The following is an 18,858-nucleotide window of genomic DNA, read 5'->3' as shown; positions in this document are numbered from 1 at the left end:
TCTATAATTAAATGAAAGATTAAGTGACTTGCCCAGGGTTACACAGCCAGTATGTGTCAGAGTCCAGGTATGAACCCAGGTCTTCTGGCTGTGAGATCAGCTCTCTGTTCACTGCACCAGGCTGCTTTTCTTGATTTCTAAATTAGTCATTAAGCATTCATTCTGCTTTTTAAAAATATATAAATAGATAGATAGTAAAGTCTAAACAAAATTATGCATGTGTATATTAGCTATAATTAGTCAGGAAAATTAACATATATATAACAAATTATTATTTTGCTCAAGAAACCTAAATCCAATGTAATAGAGCAGGTACTATTTGCTTTTTTATGCCCTTGTACTAGTTCAAATCAGTCTTAGATTGCAAACTAGCCTCTTATTCTAAACTTTAACATTAATGATGTATTTGCTGCAGAAAATTATTTCCTGCATAGTACATAAAACTAGCTGTAGTTTTTACAATGTTATATGCAATTTTCCTGAATCAAAACTGTTCCATAATTAATGCTATCTTTCTTTGGAAAAGTGAACTAAAATTAAAGCTCCAAATCTTTGCTATCAGCTGAACTTGTGTTTTCTGAGGCAGCTGGTTGTGCAGTGGATAGAGAACTGAGCCTAGAGTCAATATGACCTGAGTTCAAGTTGGACTTACTAGCTGTGTAACTGCCTGTTTCCTCATCTTTAAAATGGAGGTAATAATGATAGCTACCTCCCAAGGTTGTTGTAAGAATGAAATGTCATAATACTTGTAAGGCACTTTGTAAACCTCAAAGTGTTATATAAATGCTTGTTGTTGTTGTTGACCTGACCCAAAAAATGTTGTTATATACCCCCCTCTTTGTTTTCCTAATCTCCGTCCTGTGTATATATTGTTAATTGATTTGAGATAAGCTGGCCACCTTAATAATAAGGCAAAAATAAAGCAGAACTTGGTATACAAAAATATTTAAGTATTTCACAGGAGGATAAGAATGGACATGGAATTTTTCAGTATGCTTATAATTCTGTCTTGACCTTTATAAACCAAAAAATGCCATGCAGTTGATAAATGGTATTTGGGTGATGAGCTATAGGACTGTAAAAGGGCAAATGTCCTGATTTTCAAAAAGCAAAAGAGAACAGAATCTATAAGCTATAGACTCATGAGCTGAACTTGACTGCAATTCCTGGGAATATTATTGAATGATCATTAAAGAGATGGTTAGTAAAAGTCTGGAAAAGGAAGCACTGCTTACAAAGAGTCAGAATGGTTTCATGAAGAACAGCTCATGCGAGAGTAACCTTATTTCACTTTTTGAGTGCTATTAAACTAGTAGATCATAAAAATATTATAAACAGAGTCTACCTAGACTTTAGTAAAGCAGTTGATAAAGTAATTCCATTCTCTTTGTATATAAAAACCAGAGATATTTTGGCTAGAAGATAATACAATTAGATGCATTCACAACTGGTGAAATGGCCTGATTCAAAGAATAATCATGAATGGTTCAATATCACCATAGCAGAAGATCTCCATTGGAGTTCTTCAGATATCTGTTCCTGCGCTCATTCATGATGAACAGACGTAGATAGACAGATAGATAGACAGACAGACAGACGGACATGTGAAGGAAGGAAGGAAGGAAGGAAGGAAGGAAGGAAGGAAGGAAGGAAGGAAAGAAGAACTTATTAACTGCTTACTACATTTTTCTAAATTATAAATTACAGTGTTGAAAAGGATGGCCAACAAACTAGATGACACAGTCAGGATCCAAAAAGATCTTGATAGACTAAAACGGAGGGTTGGATAAGATCAAATTCAACAGTGTTAAATGTAAGGTCCTATAGTTAGATTGCAAAATATCAACTTTACAAGCATAAGACGGGAAGGCGTGGTTAGACAACAGCTTGTATGAAAAAAAAAATTGAGAGGTTTTAGTGGACTTCATGCTTGAAAGGAGTCAGCTGTTTGATGTGGGAGCCAAAAATGCCAATGCAATCTTGGGCTGCATTAAGAGGAACAACACGACGATAGCCCCAGTGAACTTTACCCTGGCTGACCACATTTAGAATATTTTGTTCAGTTCTGGGAGCCACAGTGTAGGAAGGACATTGATAAGCTGGAGAGTCATTAGGAGAAGGCATCAGGGATAGTGAAGGGCATTATATCTGTTTCATAGGAGGATCAGGTGAAGGAACAGAGAATGTTTAGAGTGGAGAAGAGAACACTCAGGTGGGTGTGGGGAGGAAGAAGGGGCGGGGACAAAATACATGATAGCTATCTCCACATATGTGAAGGGCTAGTGTGTGCAAGAGAAATATTTGACCCCAGAGGATAAAATCAATGGATGAAAGTTGCAAATAGGCAAATTTAGTCTTGAAGTTAGGAAACCTTCCTAACAATTAGAGCTATTCAGAAATGGAATGAGCTGCCTCAGGAAGTGGTAGATTCCTCCTCACTAGAGGTCATTAAGCAGAACATGAATTCTGTTATAATGAGGATAGCTTTGAGGTAAGATTTGGACTAGATGGTCACTGAGGTCCCTTCCAATTCTGTGAGGCTGTGTATGGAAAAACATTGAGGATTCTTTTCAAATGTTTAACCAACTCTACCCCTCTGCTCTTATTTTTTTTTTATCACTGTGCTCATTTGCCCTTCTTAGAGTTTGTTATTTTTTAAAGTGACATCGAGAAATCACATCCAACAATCATGAAATGTAAATGAACGGCCACATATCTTCAGGAAGGTGACATCCTTTGATGACTCAGTAGATCTCCAATTTCATGGGAGTCCAGTGTTAATTCCATGCTTTGGGGGAAAGAAGGAATGCCTCAAGACAAAAATATGAGGAATCCTTACTCCCTTCTAGGCAGAGAAGACCCAAATATTTCCTCATGGTAGCAAAGAATCATTGTTTTCTTCTTTGTTCCCAGATAACCCATCACTAGCACTGGCATTGATATAATTGGGTTAAACTCATGGCTGATGGCAACCCATTTGCTTTTGCCAACCATAACCATACAGAAAGGAAGTAGTTGCTCTCTCTGATGTCAGCCTTAAAAGTTAAACATAGTCCACAAATGTTCTAAATATAGATGTATCATCATTTTATATAATGTTTTCTGGTACTTTTCTTGTTTTGTACTCAACATTTTGTTGCCTGTTTTAGCCATAGTAGCATATTAGGCCAACAAATAATAATGCCTCCCATATCCTTTCCTTGTACCTGAGCTCCTTATTCATTCAGTCCAGTTATTCAATAAATACCTTAAGCACTATGCAAAGAAGTCTTTTAGGTACAAGAGAGGCACAAATTTGAGATAAGATGGGCTTCCTATCCTTATGGAGATTCTAAATGTTGCTCTTTGTAAATAACGTCATGATAGTTGCATCAAACTATACAATATTACAGAAGAGATCCATAACCAGTTTGGTCTAATCATCCACATAGATAAAAACAAGTGGATGAAGAATGTCCAGGGCATAGATCACGAAATGCACTTAGATGAAGAGCCACCAGAACTTGCCCATCAAACGTGTATATCTGAGATAGTATAAATGGGCAAAGTCTAGAATTAAACAGGAGGAAATAAAGCAGGCCAGATTGCCTTCAGGAAATTGACCCCAAACACAGCCTTTTCTTTTCAATATCAGTATTCAACTTGTACATTATATGTTTGTGAGATAACAATACAACAATATTTGAAGAATTGAAAATAGGCATAACATAGAAGGCAATGGAGAAGCACGTGGTTAGTATGAGCTGGCAGCAACATAAAATAAACATAAGATAAAAATATCATCAGGGAAATGAATGATTTAAAAAAAACCCACTACTCATTACATGGTGAATACAAGAAATAATAGGTGGCCACTTGTAAGGTTAATGGGGTATAAGATCTTCCCCACCTATTAATAAGCCTCATGTGGAGACCATTAAGGGAAGCTTGCTTAGGGGAGGCTTGTTTGTAGGAAGGCTTTCCTTTGATACTAAGTTGATTAGGCACTGAGTCATGAGGGTTGTGATGCCTTCTAGCTCTGAGAAGTGTATACAGGTACTCTGAGTTGGTATTTTGCATTGGGGGTTTGCTTATGAGAAGGACCTTGTGATTCCCTGGTTGAGACTCTGAGTAGCCATATGTTCAGACCCCCCAGCTGCCCAGATATAAAGGCTGTCTTGATCCAGTGGTGTATGTAAAGTATATAGCAATATTGCTTTGATATAGGCAGTCAGAACCCTGTCTGTTAGTCTAATTTCTCTGCTTGTATTTTCTCTGTTTTTTCTCTGCTTGTATTTTCTCTGATGTTCAGGGCGTTGACCCTTCCCCTGAACTAGTGAATGTAATTAAAAGCAGGATTGTTAACCCCTTTTTGAGCAGTCTTTCCTAGAAAAGCAGATAAAAGAACCTGTGCTAGTAGGCCATCCTGGGTATGCTAGGGTGCTTGCTGCTACACCACCTGAGTGATTTCCTTACATGTCTGGAGAAAACAAGGAAGGCCTCTAGCATGTTTAAGTGGAATGTGGGGGCACAAAATGGGCAGGCATGACCTGTACTGTAGGAAGAAAGAACCAGATCCATAGGCTTGAAAAGGCTGAAGAATAAACACTGTTTATTGTAAAATATGTGATATGGCAGTTCATTAGGCTGTTAACAAAACAAAGCAAAGCACTATGTGAAGTCCAAGAAAAAAAGTTGTTATTGACCTGGGTGTGGGGGGGTGGAAGGCAGGAATCATGGAAGATTGTACTAGGAAATAAGATTAGAAAGTTAAGGTGGTGCCAGATTGTGGAGGGTCTTAAATACCAAGGATCTGTGCTGGTTTACATTCTTATCAGTGATTTCTATAAAGACACCAAAGGTATAGTGCTCATTAGATTTGCAGATGACCCACCACTGGGGGAGAGAGCCAACGTAGACAGCTAGCCTAGAAAGGCAGACTGGAGGCTAATTGTGAAGGATTTTCAATGCCAAACAGTTTTTATTTTTTTATAGAGGCAATGAGAGCCACTGGAGCTTTTTGAGCAGAGGAGTGACATAGTCATGAAGTCAAGGATGATCTTGAGATGTTAACTTAAATAACCAGAAGGAATAACTGCCAATCAACTAGCACTTATTGACAACCTATTCTGTGCCAGGCACTATGCTAGGCACTGGAAATACAAATGCAAAGTATGAAACAATCCCTGCTCATAATTCTAATGGAGACACAAGTATATATGTTAGTTCTGTAACGTTTGGATTCAGTCAAAGGACCTAGAGGGCCACATGTGTCCTCGAAGCCGCAGGTTCCCCACCTGTGTTAGTGTATAGAGAATAAGTATAAATTAGTTAATATAAGGTAGTTTGAGAGGGAGGGCCCAAGCAGCTGAAGGAATCAAGAACGGTCTCACATAGAAGGTGCTGCTTGAGGTAGTGGCGCCTTTGACAGAAATTGGAAAGTTAGGAAGAGGGTGACTTGGGGAGAAGAAATCTGAATTCTGTTTTGGACATGCTGAGTTTGAGATTCCTAAAGGACAGCCAGTTGAAAATATATAATAGGTAGTTGGTGATGTGGGCCTGCAGTTCTTGGGATATCTATTTAAGAAGTCTTAGAGAGGGAGGGAGAGAATTTGGAATTTAGAATTGGAAAAAAAAAAGGTTAAAATTGTTTTTACATGTAATTGGGAGAATAGAAAAAAATAAAAGAGGGAGAGAATATGGAGCTAAAAATAAATAAAATGAACGCTTAAAAAAAAAAAACAGTCCAGTTCAGAATAACGTATAGAGGACTGAGACTATAATTCACTTTTTTACTGAGCTCCATATCTAACTAAATGCTTAATTACATTTTTAATGCTATGTGGAAGAAACCTGGCTTAAGTTAAGAGTGTGCAAAGGGTTGGGTTTGTTTTATTTTGTTTATCTCAAGTTCAGCATGAGCCAACAACCAGTATGGCTGCCCATAAGACTAATGCCATCTTAGATTGTAGTAATATGCTGTTCCAAACTACTGAGATACTAATCCCAATGTGCTCTGCACTGCACAGTACACATTTCAACAAACATTTATTAAACACCATCCCACTGTCTGCAATGGCTGCTTGCTCCTCAAGCCCCCACGTTGCTTCTCAGCAAATGTCTTCACCTACTGGTTGAAGGACCTGAGGATGTCTGTCCTGGAGAAGAGAAGAGTTAAGGGCCACATGATGGCTGTCTTTGAATATCTGAATGGCTGTGATATAGAAAAGGATTAGACTCATTCAGCTTGGCTCCACAGGGCAAAACTAGACCCAGTGAAAAAAAGTTGCAAAGGCAAATACAGGCTTGAAGTCAGGAAAATCTTGTAACAATTAGCAACCAATGAACTGCCTCAGGAGGTAGTGGGTACCCCCTCAGTGGAGATCTTCACTCAAAAACTAGATTACCACTTGTTGCATATTGTTCTAAGAACGGATTGTTTATATACAGTTTATATACAATTTGAAACTAGAAGGCTCGTAAGGTACTTTCCAACTATTGGGACGCTATGATTCTGAGAAAAATAGAAGCCGTCCACTGGGAGCCCTCCCACTTTATACCTTCAGATCCTATCTTCTCTCCCTTTTCTTCTGTCTCTGAGACAGAGTGGCCCTTCTTGCCAAGGTCAACACTTCTCCTTTTGTGCTCAGTCTTATCCTCTCTGGTATCTTCTTGACTCTGTCCTCAATACTCAGGTCCTTGTACTCTGAATTCTTAAACTATCACTCAGCTGAAACTGAAAATTTAACTGAAAGTTAACAGCAGTCTCCAGACTGAAAATCTAAAAGCCTTTTCTTAGTCCTTATTTTCCTTGATCTCTCTGAAATTTTTAATACTGTTGAGCATCCTTTCCTCCTAAACATTCTCCTTCCTTGTCTTCTGTAGCATTTCTCTTGGTTCTCCCCTCTACCTTTCTCACCACTCCTCAGTCACTTTTCCTGGGACCCTCTTCTCCGTTCTCTTTACATATACTTTCTTCGAGATCTCATCATCGTCTATGGGTTTAAAGATCATCTCTATGCAAGTAATCCCAGAATTTCTATGTCTATATATAACTTCTAAATTCAAGTTCCACACTGTTAACTCCCTGTTGGATTTCTATTCCTGGATACCCCATTAGTACCTTAAACACAAGAGATCCAGAACAGAACTAATTGTTCTCCTCCTTCTTCCCCAAAACCTGTTTCCAGATTCCTATTTCTATTGAGGGTAGCACTGTCTTCCCATTTACTCAGATTTATAAACCCAGAGTCATTTTTTTATCCTTTCCTCTCCCTCCCTTTTCCTCCTCTAATCTGTTGTCAAGATTTGTCAAGTCTACCTCTAAATGGCTCTCACCTCAATTTCCTTCTCTTTACTCAAGCAACATTACCCTACTTCTGACCCTCCTCAGTTTAAACCTGAAATACTATAATAGTGTCTTAGTTGGACTTTCTGCTTGCAGAACTTACCCTTTCCAGTTCGTCCTGCCAAAACAGTCTCCCTAAGGCACAGGTCTGACCATGTCACAATCCTTTTCAAATACCCTTGCTGCTTGATTTCCTATTGCTTAAAAGATAATATTCAAAGGCCTTCTACAGTCTGACTCCTCTCCAACTTTCTAGTCTTTTTTCATCCTACTCCACATCACAAATTTTACCTCCCAGCCAAACTGGCCTATTAATTGGTTCTCAAATAGGATCCTCCATTTCCTGGCTTTGTGCTCCTGGAATGAGTTCCTGCCTCATCTCCACTTCTCAGAATGCTTATCTTCTTTTAAGGCTCAACTTAGATGCCATTTCCTACACAAAGCCTTCCCTGATCCCTAAACTCATTCTCTCTCTCTCCTCAGTCCATCAGTACTCATTGACCGGCCATATCCCCTCAGTAGAATGGAAGCCCCAAGGCACAGGAAGGGATTCTGGGGAACCTAGCAAAGGCTAACTTGTGTCTGATGCCTGTACTTTTGTCAGGTCCCAAGCTACAGTGCCCTGGAGAGGGAGTAGTCTCTGCCCACTCATGGTTTTGAGGGAAGAGAAGTCTGCAGAGGAGTCACAGATGCTAAAGATGATACTGAGCAGAATTACCACCTCCCCAGAGCTTGTGGAGGGTCACCACCTCATTCTCTCACACAGAGCAAAATCATGATTATACACATGTCTCTATCAGTCTAGAAAGGAAATGAGAAGGCCCAATCCATCAAAGGGGGCTGGGGAGGAGTGGTGGGAGAGAGAGAAGGCTGTCCTCCATCTACTCCCCAAAGATCTACCAAAATAAATTGAATACTCTAGTTCCAGTGTGAGGAAAAGGAATCATGGGCATTATTACTGATGTACCAGTGAGCCCACCATTTAAAAGGTCAAGGCTGAACTCATATGTCACTTCTTACATAAAGCCTTCTCTGATCCAGGACTCTTGCTCTCTCCCGCCTCAATTTTCCTTACCTTATACTTACTTGTATATATAATACTTCTTTACATTACATTGTAACAAGCATAAATGCTTGTTTACTGACTGACATGTGTCCCCTCAGTAGAGTGAACACTCCTTAAGGATTCAGACTCTCTTTTCTGTCTTTGTATCACCAACCCCTAATAGTACTTTATACAAAAGACACAATATAGTATTGTTGAATTAAGAGATTGTGCAAGTAGAATATATAATACTTGGCAAATAATTGGTGATAGAGATCAGGGGAAAGGGGGAAAATATCAAAGGTGGCACTGAAGTTTCAAGTCTGGTTGACCAGGAAGTGATAATATCATCAGCAGACATAGAAATAGTAGGGAGCGGGACAGGTTTTGGAGAAATTTTTATGAATTCAGTTTTTAACATGTTGGGTTCAGGATATCATAAATATGTAAAAGTAGGCATATCCAGCGGCCACTTGGAACTATTAGAATGACTGACAAGAGGGAGATGGGAAGGGAACAAGCATTTATTAAGCACCTACTATGTGGCAAGCATTTTACAAATTCCATCTCCTTTGGTCCTCACAGCAACTCTGTGAGGTAGGATCTAGTGTAATCCCCATTTTACAGTTGAGGAAGCTGAAGTAGACAGAGGTACAGTGACTGGCCCACCCCACAGTCATACAGCTAATGTCTGAGGCAGGATTTGAATTCAGGTCTTCCAGACTCCAGGCCCAGTGCTTTATTCACTGTGCCACCTAACAGCCAAGAGAATAGTTTTATATCAGTAGAACTGAAAGAGTTAGGGGGATATAGACAGGAGGAAAGACTGAAGATGAGATACTGATTTCTTATTCCACTACACACAAGTGATCATTGAAGCCACAGGAGTGGATGTTTACCCCGGATGAGAATGAAGAAGTGTCATGTAGAAGAAGGACTATAGATGTAGCTTCCATGAGCAAATCTAGGATTAATTCCTGGATGGAGTCTTTTTTCTTAATATAAACAAGAATTTGCTGACTCTTAGAGCTATCCAAAAAATGTAAAGGACTGCCTTGTGATAACCTCATCAACTTGTACTAGAGAAGATGATGACTTCTCAGGGAAATCTATCATTGAATGGAAAGCTGGACTAGCTAATCTCCATTCTTCCCAAGCCAAAGAGTCCATGGATCTTTAAATATGGGTAGGACTTCAACAGAAATAAGTAATGGGCATAAGCAAAGCGGAAGAGTACAGGAAATGATCATAGAATGGTCCAGTTTTGTTCATGGAAAGTAAGGCGCCTACCTTTATCAGTCAACATCCTTCCTTTCCAGATTTCACGTTATGCTCTATGGGCCAGCCCCAGTGAGACTCTTCAGCATTCCTCACCGCCTCTCTCTTTTGGATGCTTCTCTTCCATCAAGGTTCAGTTCACCTGCTGTTTCTCCATCAAACCTTCCTTGATGCCTCCCAAACCCTGTGCTGGCCAGAAGTCATCTCTCCCTCTGACAGACACTTGATATGTTTCATGCCTGTCCTGTGTGTGTATTATACTCTGATAATATAATTATTGCAGTTTGTGTACTAATATTATAGTTTCCTTACTAAAATGAAAACTTGTTGAGGTAAGGAACAACATCTTATTTCTGTCAAAGAGGAGGTAAGAGCTAGAAATGGAGTTCTGAGAATTATCTCCATGGAGATAGTTGAAGCCTTTGGAGTAGATGAGATCCTCAACAAAGAGACTGTAAAGGAGTCAGAAGTAAGAAGATTGAACCTGGAGGATAAGGATGTTGAAGAGGCAGGAAGAAGTAGATCCAATTAAAGAAACTGAAGAGATAAACTGAACTAGAAGAGTGTAGTCCCAGAAACCCCCCCCCTCCCAAGAAGATGGCCTCAAGCAGGGAAGGAGAGTTCACTCTGTTAAGTACTGAAGAAAAGAGAAAATAGAGAATCACAGGATTGGGGTTAGAGGGGATCTCAAGGATTGTCTGTTCCAACCTCTTCATTTTAAAAATGAGGATGCAGAGCTACAGAAGTTAAGTGACTTGCCTAAGATCAAACAGTTAATAAGAAAAGTAGGATTTGATCCCAGCTCTTTGGACTCCAAATCCAGGGCTCTAATGGGAACTAAATGGATATGCGTAATAATGTATAATTAGTATAATGTGCACTATAATAGTAATGTGCATACTAATAATCACGCATATAATCAGCCCAAAATTTTACCGGTGAGCCACCTTACCAGTCTGTAATGTGCAAAGTACTTTTTCTCTTTTGAGAAGATCAAGACATATGCCTGTCTCCCACCTCTCCCACTCTCCGTGAATATGCAAAGATTTCCGGTGATGGTGCTGAGATTAATAGCTCACACACTTCTGTAGCACTTTATGGTTTATACAATGTGGATTTTTTTCCCTGAAAATAAACCAGAGAAGTAAGCAATATGGTATTATCCCCATTTTACAAATAGAGAACAGTGCTAAGGAAGCAAAATGATTTGCCCGGGAGAGTCCGCTTAAGCCCAGGTCATCTTACCCCCAGCACTGTGTTCTTTCTACTACATCATGGCTCAGGTCTGTTATGAGCCAGGCGATCATCAAGACACGAACTGTCAAATGCACGTGTGGTTCCGTATCACAAAACAGAAGAGACTCTCGGCACAGAAGGCAGAAGAAGTAAACCACATCCCCAGACCAATGAGCCCAGGCCATCCCGGCGTCACAGCCGAGAACCACTCCATCCCATAGCGATGCATCCCCTGCTGCCCCCCCCCCCCCACACACACACACTCACAGCACAGCCACCTCTTCTCTCCCCCTGCCCCTCTAAGTGTTCCCTGAAAGCATTTCCTGTGACACAACTTCCTTTCCTGTTTGTAAGCTCCTCCCATCACATGTGACATAAGCAGGTCACATGACGTATTCTGGGTAAATCTAAATTGTCATTTTAAGGTCACATCTCCAAATTCCTTTAACAAGTGGGACGTAGTTCATTTGAAGCAGGTAGGTGCCCTCAGCATCTCCTCACTTATCTTGGGTCACAGTGCTGGTTGTATTCGCCCAGATCCGAGTGTCATTCTACTGAGTGGAGAGGACCGAGACAAAATGGAGGTTGAGCAGTTTTGCCTGCTCTGTCATCTTTGAATATTATTCTGTCTTCTCCAAACACTTACGTTCCTTTCCTTGATCTAGCCTTGAACATAACTAAAGGAAAAAAACCCCTTTTTATTGCCTCTAGCATTTTGTGAGCCTCAAATTTGGGGCTCCTGCCTTGCCGCCAGTCCTTCCAGGTTCATGCTTCTATCTTCTGTTCATCTCCATTTGGGGGCCCCTCCTTCTGCTGTTGTACGTGCGCTTGAAGAGTCTGAGCTCATCGGAGAGCTCTGTGCAGCAGGGCAGGCGTGAAATGACCGGGCAACAGTTGCAAGATAGAAGAGCGTTGCAGTTTACAAATAAATGTTAGGAGGACGCCGAGAATGGGAAAGATGAGTGCGTTGTGGGCTAGTCAGGCCAAGGCTGGCAGAGGCCAGTGCGCCTGCGGTTCCATATTTTTATTCCCATTAGTCACATTCCCTCCCATTCTTTCTGACGTACACAGTAGCAAGTTGGTGATATAAAATTTAACTTTTCTTTTCAGCTCCAAATTTCTAGGGTGCACTAACTCTCAAGCAGATAGCCTCTCATTCATGTAATTAACAAAGCATGAACAGCCTCCTTTGTTGTTTGTTTGAGATGGTCAGAAAATTTCCTTAATGCAACATTAAGGTTGTGTTCTAAGCCGGTACAATTGTGCTTTATAGGAAAAGCAAGTAACCTCTACCTTTTTTGCATCCCTCCAAATGAAAAACCACTGGTTTTGTAATTTACCAAGTCTCTCAGAAACAAGTTTCTTGCTTTACCAATCAAAACCATTCTCTCACTTCCATATCACCTTGCCAAATTCTCTTCTCATAGCTCACGACTGAGAAAGGTCAAGGTAAAATGATAAGCCATGAAACCATATGCTGGGTGGTCTAGGCAGTACCTTTAAAATTCCTCTTCAAATTGTTTTAAGCTGCAAAAAGTTCAAGTCTTGTGAATTTCCATTGTTTGGTTGACTTGTATTTTCCACATTTTCTTTTGGCTACACATATTTGACTGTTCTTGTGGATGTTAGAGTTTTTTTCCATTTTCACAAAATATTCTTTTGATTTAATGATCATTTTAACAATGCTCAATTTTTTCAGAAATTAACGCACTTTAGCAACTATTTTGTCATTGAGTTAAATGAGTTTTATTAAATTGAAAATGGTTTCACGCTGGGCTGTCATACTAAAAATAAAGCTAACAAATAAAGGAGATCAATAATTTGTATAATTTTTGCCATTTTAAAATTCACTTCCAATAAACTAAAAATTATTCTCAGTATGTATATATTGCTCCTTGTCTCTCTAAGGATTTCAGAATAATTTTTGTCCTTTCTAAAATGAAGTAGGACAAATGGGTGAAAAAATTGCAGCTTGTTTTAGAATTAAGAATTCTGACATTTTTTATAATAGGACTTTAAGCGTTACTTACAACATGTCAACTTCAAGGAAGGTCAGTATATTTTAAATTAATAAGCTAAGTCACTAAGACTTATCCCAGTAATGAGTCTGGTCCTTTTCCATTTGGCCCTTTGAAGTGCTAGACAATAGCAGACACACTATTTATTATTGTTATGTTGGAAAGAGCAATGATCTTGGACTCAGGCGGCCTGGGTTAGAATCCCAGCTCTTACTAGCTGTGTAATCCTGAGAAGTCAGTTACTTTTGCTGTGCCTAGACAAGGAGTCAGGAGAGCTGGGTTCTAATTCTGACTTTTACCAGCTAACCAGTAATAGAGTGACTTTGGACAAGCTGCTTCGCCTCAGGACCTCAGGATCTCTGAAGTCACTTGGGCTAAAAAATGTCAGTGATTCTTTCACTTGCCAGTACATAACAAGAGTTATCTAAGCTTGAGCTGGCCTGCAAAGGGAGGTTGTCTTTGATAGTCTTTAAAAGTACACTTGATCAACTTGTCCCTGAAAAAGATATGAGAAAACACAATTTCCTGCCTTCTTTGCAGAGGTAGAAGATTATGGATGTGAAATATTGCATATAGTGTTGTTGAATTGGTTGATATGTTGGTTAGTTTTTCTGAACTGCTTTTTTTCTTTCTTTTTAAAAATTCTTTATTACAAGGGATAATTCACAGGGGAGGGAAGAAAGAGGGCTATATTCAGAAATAAAGGTGATATAAAAACAAAAGATATCAAAACTTTTTAATTTAAAAAAATAATCTGGGACCTCCTTTTCCTCATCAATTTATTATGACAAAATAAAAACTGGCATTTAAAATATGCTCTTATGGGTATAAGGATGCTCACACTACTTAGGTATCAGGGTTGTTGTGAGGTAAGTGCATTGCAGACCCTACTCAGATGGATCTATGATCTCATTAATGTGGATATTGATGATGGTGATAATGATGGAGTCAAAACCAAGCAGAGCATCTAGTGTTAAAGGAAGAGATGGCTGAGATTCTGAGCTCTCTAAAGAGAGGCTCTGGGAGGAGTTATTTGCTCTACCCTCCAGTCAGAAGGGAAGAACTGAGGATACTGTCAAGGTATGAGTACCAAGGCTGAAGCAATCTCCATGATGGGTTTCCTAATGTTGAGTTTATCTTGGGATGATGTTGGTGATAGAGTGGAAACCAAGCAGAGTAGCTGGTGGCAAATGCCCAGCCTTTTTCCCTTGTTCTCACTTGTGGACAACTCATCTTCTTTTTTATATATACATTTCTTTGATGACATCCTTTAGACCACTTCTCTACATGATTCCACATTCATCACATGCTACAGCCTGACCATACCCACCAGGCAGTTCTCCATTGCCCTTTGGGCGCTTCTCAGCTTCCATTCTCTGGAGAGCTGAAGTCATGTTCATAGTGGTCTTTTTGCGGATCCTCAGAACGAGGCCTGCAATATACAATTACCATACATTCCACAAAATGATGTTTCCAATTGCTTTTGGTCATGCAATAAAATCAGTTTTGCCAATGGCTTTATTTGCCTGTCTTAAGAAGAACTTGTGAGCATCCTTCCCTTTAGCTGCAACTTCATTTAGTTTTCTGGTTTATTTAAACTGAGAATGTCAAAATTGATGCAATTTAATTACTTCAGTTGTTTGCTAAGTGATATGATGGATAAAGGGCTAGATGGAAGGTAAAGAAGACCAGAATTCAAATCCAGCCTTAGACACTTACTAGCTGTATATTCCTAAGCAAGTGACTTAACCTCTGTCTTCCTTAGTTTCCTCATTTGTAAAATGGACATAATAGCACATATTTCATAGGGTGGTTGTGAAGATCAAATAAAATAATATTTATAAAGCATTTTGCAAACTTTAAAGCACATATAAATTATTACTGCTGTCATGAGCATTAACTGATCATTGGACAGGGATCTCACATTTATAGTGCCAGCGGCCAAATTACTGCTAAAAACTATGCTCCTTAGCACCTTCTGCCACAAATTCTGCATAAGGGGAGAGGGATAAAGAAGAATGAAGGCCATTCTGTACTTTTCCTTATTTCATGGGTTGACAGGGCCAAATGCTTCATCACCAAATGACCAGCCTCCTTCTCATGAGCCTCTCCATACTGAGCTAGACTGGTCTTCAGAAAGCAGATGTGGAGTCTGTGGTGGGACATACTCCATGCCTTTACAGCCTGAAAGAAGATCCCAAAGCTTCTCAGCTGTCCTAGCCTTCAAGAAACCTGAGTCACATCCACACTACAATGAAATATCAGAGTAAAACTTTGTGGAAGAAACTTAAACCATTATATGGTGTGAGTTATTACCGTGTTGCTATTGTTAGGCTTTGGGGGAACTATTTGCTATTTAAAAGAACTATAAAAATTCTGTGCTTTTAAGATGAAGATAGTGAGTTGAGAGGTCAGAGTCAAAATAAAGGAAAAGAAAGCAGCAAGCATTTATTAAGCACCCACTATGTGCCAGGCATTGTGTTAAGCATTATATAGATATCTCATTTGATCCAGACAGTAACCCTGGGAGGTTGGTGCTATTAAGATCTCCATTTTACATTTGAGCAAACTGAAGCAGAGAGAAGCTAAGTGACTTGCCCAAGGTCACACAGCCAGTAAGTAAGGCAGCATTTTAACTGAAGTCTTCCTGACTCTGGGCCCAGGGCTTTACCTCCTAGAGATGTGCACAGTTCTTCTGATCATAAACATACCGTTCTGTTTTTCTCTCTATCACTTTCATCCCTACATCTCTATGCTCATTATATGTGACGATTAGTTCTTCCAACTCTAATAAAGTAAGTTCATAGTAACAGCAGATAACATTTATAGAGGGTTTTAAAGTTTGTAAAGCATTTTACATAGATTATTTTGTGTTAGACTATAATACCAGCTTAACAGTATAAGGAGAATCCTATAGTTTTCCAAGTCTCTGTGAAGCTTTCATGTTCTTGCTATTTCCAGGTGTCTTAAATAGTCATATGAAAAACTTCTTTACTTGGCATGCCCTGAAGATTACCATTTAAATATACATATATATGCATATATATGGGCTTTTTTTCTGTGCTCCTAGCAATCAGAAACTAAAAACTATTTACTATGCTTCCTCCTGGACAGCCAAGATTTTTGAAATATCATTTTGTTTTCTTATACTTCAGGTTATATATTCTTTTCTTCATTTCTGTAAGTTCTACCTATATCTCCCACTTATATCCTAACACCATCTGTTCTCTACATATCCAACTTTTTCTCACATAAGACAATTCAGAAAAGTTCTTCCTTGTCTTCATCCATTCTGCCTAATTTTGGGTTAAGTTGTTATAACCCCTGTCAATAAGCTCTTGCATATTTTATTAGATATTGCTATCAAAAAGTGATAATTTGGAGAAAGTCAATAAACCAACTGCCTTAGGTTCTTTTAAAATTCAGCAATCACTTCTGGATGCTTAAGATAGATAAGCAAGCATATGTAACATCCAGTACACTAAGATTTCCTAATAATATTTACCTTTCGTTAACATATTTTCTAATCATCTTCTTTCTCTCTCAACCTTCATCTTCCTTGTTTTCTTGTACCTCCAAACGATCCTGAAATGTTTGCTTGTGTTCTCCTTGGCTATTTTCTTCTTCCACAGACCTAACCTTGAAAAATGTGGGTAGAGAGAGAGGCCATAAGTCTTCCATTTAGCCGACTGGAGTTTGAGAGTTGATATATCTAATTGAGACATTCAGTGATGCTGAGACTAACCTTGGAGTACTTCTGATTCCTCTTGAAGGAGTCAGACATGAAAAATCTGCATTTATTTTCTAACTAAGCTTGACTCTAGCTTTCTCTTTTGTCATTCTTGGTGTCCAGCCTGTAACAGTGCCATTCCCAGAATGTTATCACCAATAAAGCCTGTGGGATAAGAACTAGGTCTTATCCTGTTCAGTACACTGTACATAATTGCTGTTCAATAAATATTAGATAGTGGCCAATATGTTGCTAATAGACAGTTTTTATCTCCTTCCTATCTATCTCAAGATAGGAAAGTTGGTAGATTATCTCAATACTAACTGAATCTACAGCAAGGTTGAAGAGAAATGGAGGCAAAATATTCTACAATGAAATTGTATTAACTAAATATAATGGGCAGACCGTGCAATATGAATTATGCGAAAGCCCACATTCATAATATTTTTAGGGATCAAGAGGTTTACTACTTTTAAGCATGGCATATGTTTTGAACTATTATTTAAATAGATTACTGGTAAGTAAAATTAAGAAAGTTAATTTTCAAAGTTGTTTTATTAATAGTCTACCTTACAAAATAATATTTAGTAAATACTAGAGTCCTACAACAGATAGTACACTGATTAATTGTTCAGCCTACAAGTTACAGCCACTTTAAAGGAATCTCCGTCAGCCCCTTTATTTGAACAATCTCGTGATTTCAAACTGTATCTCATACTTCAAGGAAAACGTTTTTTGAATGTTTATCTTTTTAAAGAATTGTGTAATTATAGAATGAACTTTTTAATATGGGAGTTTCCTATGCCAATGAAATCACAGTTCCAGTCCCTATCCTAAAAAACATATATACCATATCAGATAAAATTTGACACGTTTTGTTTTACTCCATGCAAAAAGACTATAGAGTATATCAGGTCAGGGAAGAAAAGCCAGGCTTTCCAACTAAATGTATGTTCTACCTCTAAATTGAATATGAAAGGCAAGCCTGAGGTACTAGTTTTTAACCCATTTTTTATTTTCCAGGTTGTAGCTTCTTTCATATGGTGCAAACTTTATGATGTTTTTGGTGTCTTTGCCATTTGCAGGTGGGATAACTTCAATATGTATTCCTTGGAGACTACCATTTCCTAATGATTAAAAATGAAATTAAAATAATTGTAATAGCAACTGATAGTTGTATAGTGCTTTAAAATTTTCAAAGCATATAACTAATACATTATCTCATTTGATCCTTACAAAAACCCTTTGAGGAAAGGTACTGTATTATTTTCCCCATTTTCCAGATGATGAAACTGAGACTCAGAAAGGTTAAGCAATTTTCCCAGAGTCACAGGGCTAGTAAGTATCAGCAGTTTAACTTTAAACTCAGATCTTCATGACTCCAAGTCCAGCGCTCTCTCTGCTGTATTCTGCTGCCACTCTACCCAATATATTTATCCATATCCTATAGTTACCTACCACATAATTTAGGGGGGCTCACTGGGGCGGCATGAGGTAATGGAGAGAGCATTGAAATGGAAGCTGAAGACCTGTGTCTAGTCCTAACCCTACTATCCACCAACTTTGAAGCCAGCAAGTCACTTAATATGGTTCTGTCTTAGTCTTTTTACCAAAGATGGAGAAAATACCACCTTCCCTCAATAATAATACTTCCCATGGTTCTTCATGTGCCTTGTTTAGATAGCACTTTATCAATAACAAAGGACTTTACTTACATCAGCCTTGTAAGGAAGGTCATACAGGCATTGTTATGCCCTTTACAGATAAAAACCCTGAGGATCAAAGCTGTTAGGTGACTATCCCACAGTTGAATAAATAGTGTCCCAGCCAGGCTTTGAACACAGGTCTTATGACTCCAAGGCCAGGCCTGCGTGTACTATAATCCAGTGCCCCTAGATAATGTAGAATGAAAGCACTTGAAAACTATTTTTAAAAAATAGTATCCAAATGTAAGGTAGTGGTGTCTTTTACATCTCTCTGCACTCACTTTATGGCCTCATCAGCTCCAGTGGGTTCAAATACCATCTCTTTTGCAGATGAATCCCAAATATATATATATATATATATATTTGTGTGTATGTATATACACACAGATATACACATATATATGCATATATACACACATATATGTATATATGTGTGTATATATGCATATATATGTGTATATGTGTGTGTGTGTATATATATATATATTCAGCCCCAGTCTCTCCTCTCAGCTCTAGCT

At 38.7% G+C, this 18,858-nt stretch overlaps 1 protein-coding gene across 2 annotated transcripts in view; it reads left to right on the top strand.

Annotated features, from left to right (window-relative positions):
- Nucleotides 1–18,858, top strand: part of DYM (dymeclin) — a 622,593-nt gene that overhangs the window by 502,168 nt on the left and 101,567 nt on the right. The gene's annotated exons all lie outside the window — the stretch shown is intronic.

The sequence above is a fragment of the Trichosurus vulpecula genome, chromosome 1 (assembly GCF_011100635.1).
Source record: "Trichosurus vulpecula isolate mTriVul1 chromosome 1, mTriVul1.pri, whole genome shotgun sequence".
Lineage (NCBI taxonomy): Eukaryota > Metazoa > Chordata > Mammalia > Diprotodontia > Phalangeridae > Trichosurus > Trichosurus vulpecula.
Note: the sequence above shows the minus strand (reverse complement) of the source record. Positions and strands in the feature narration are given on the sequence as shown.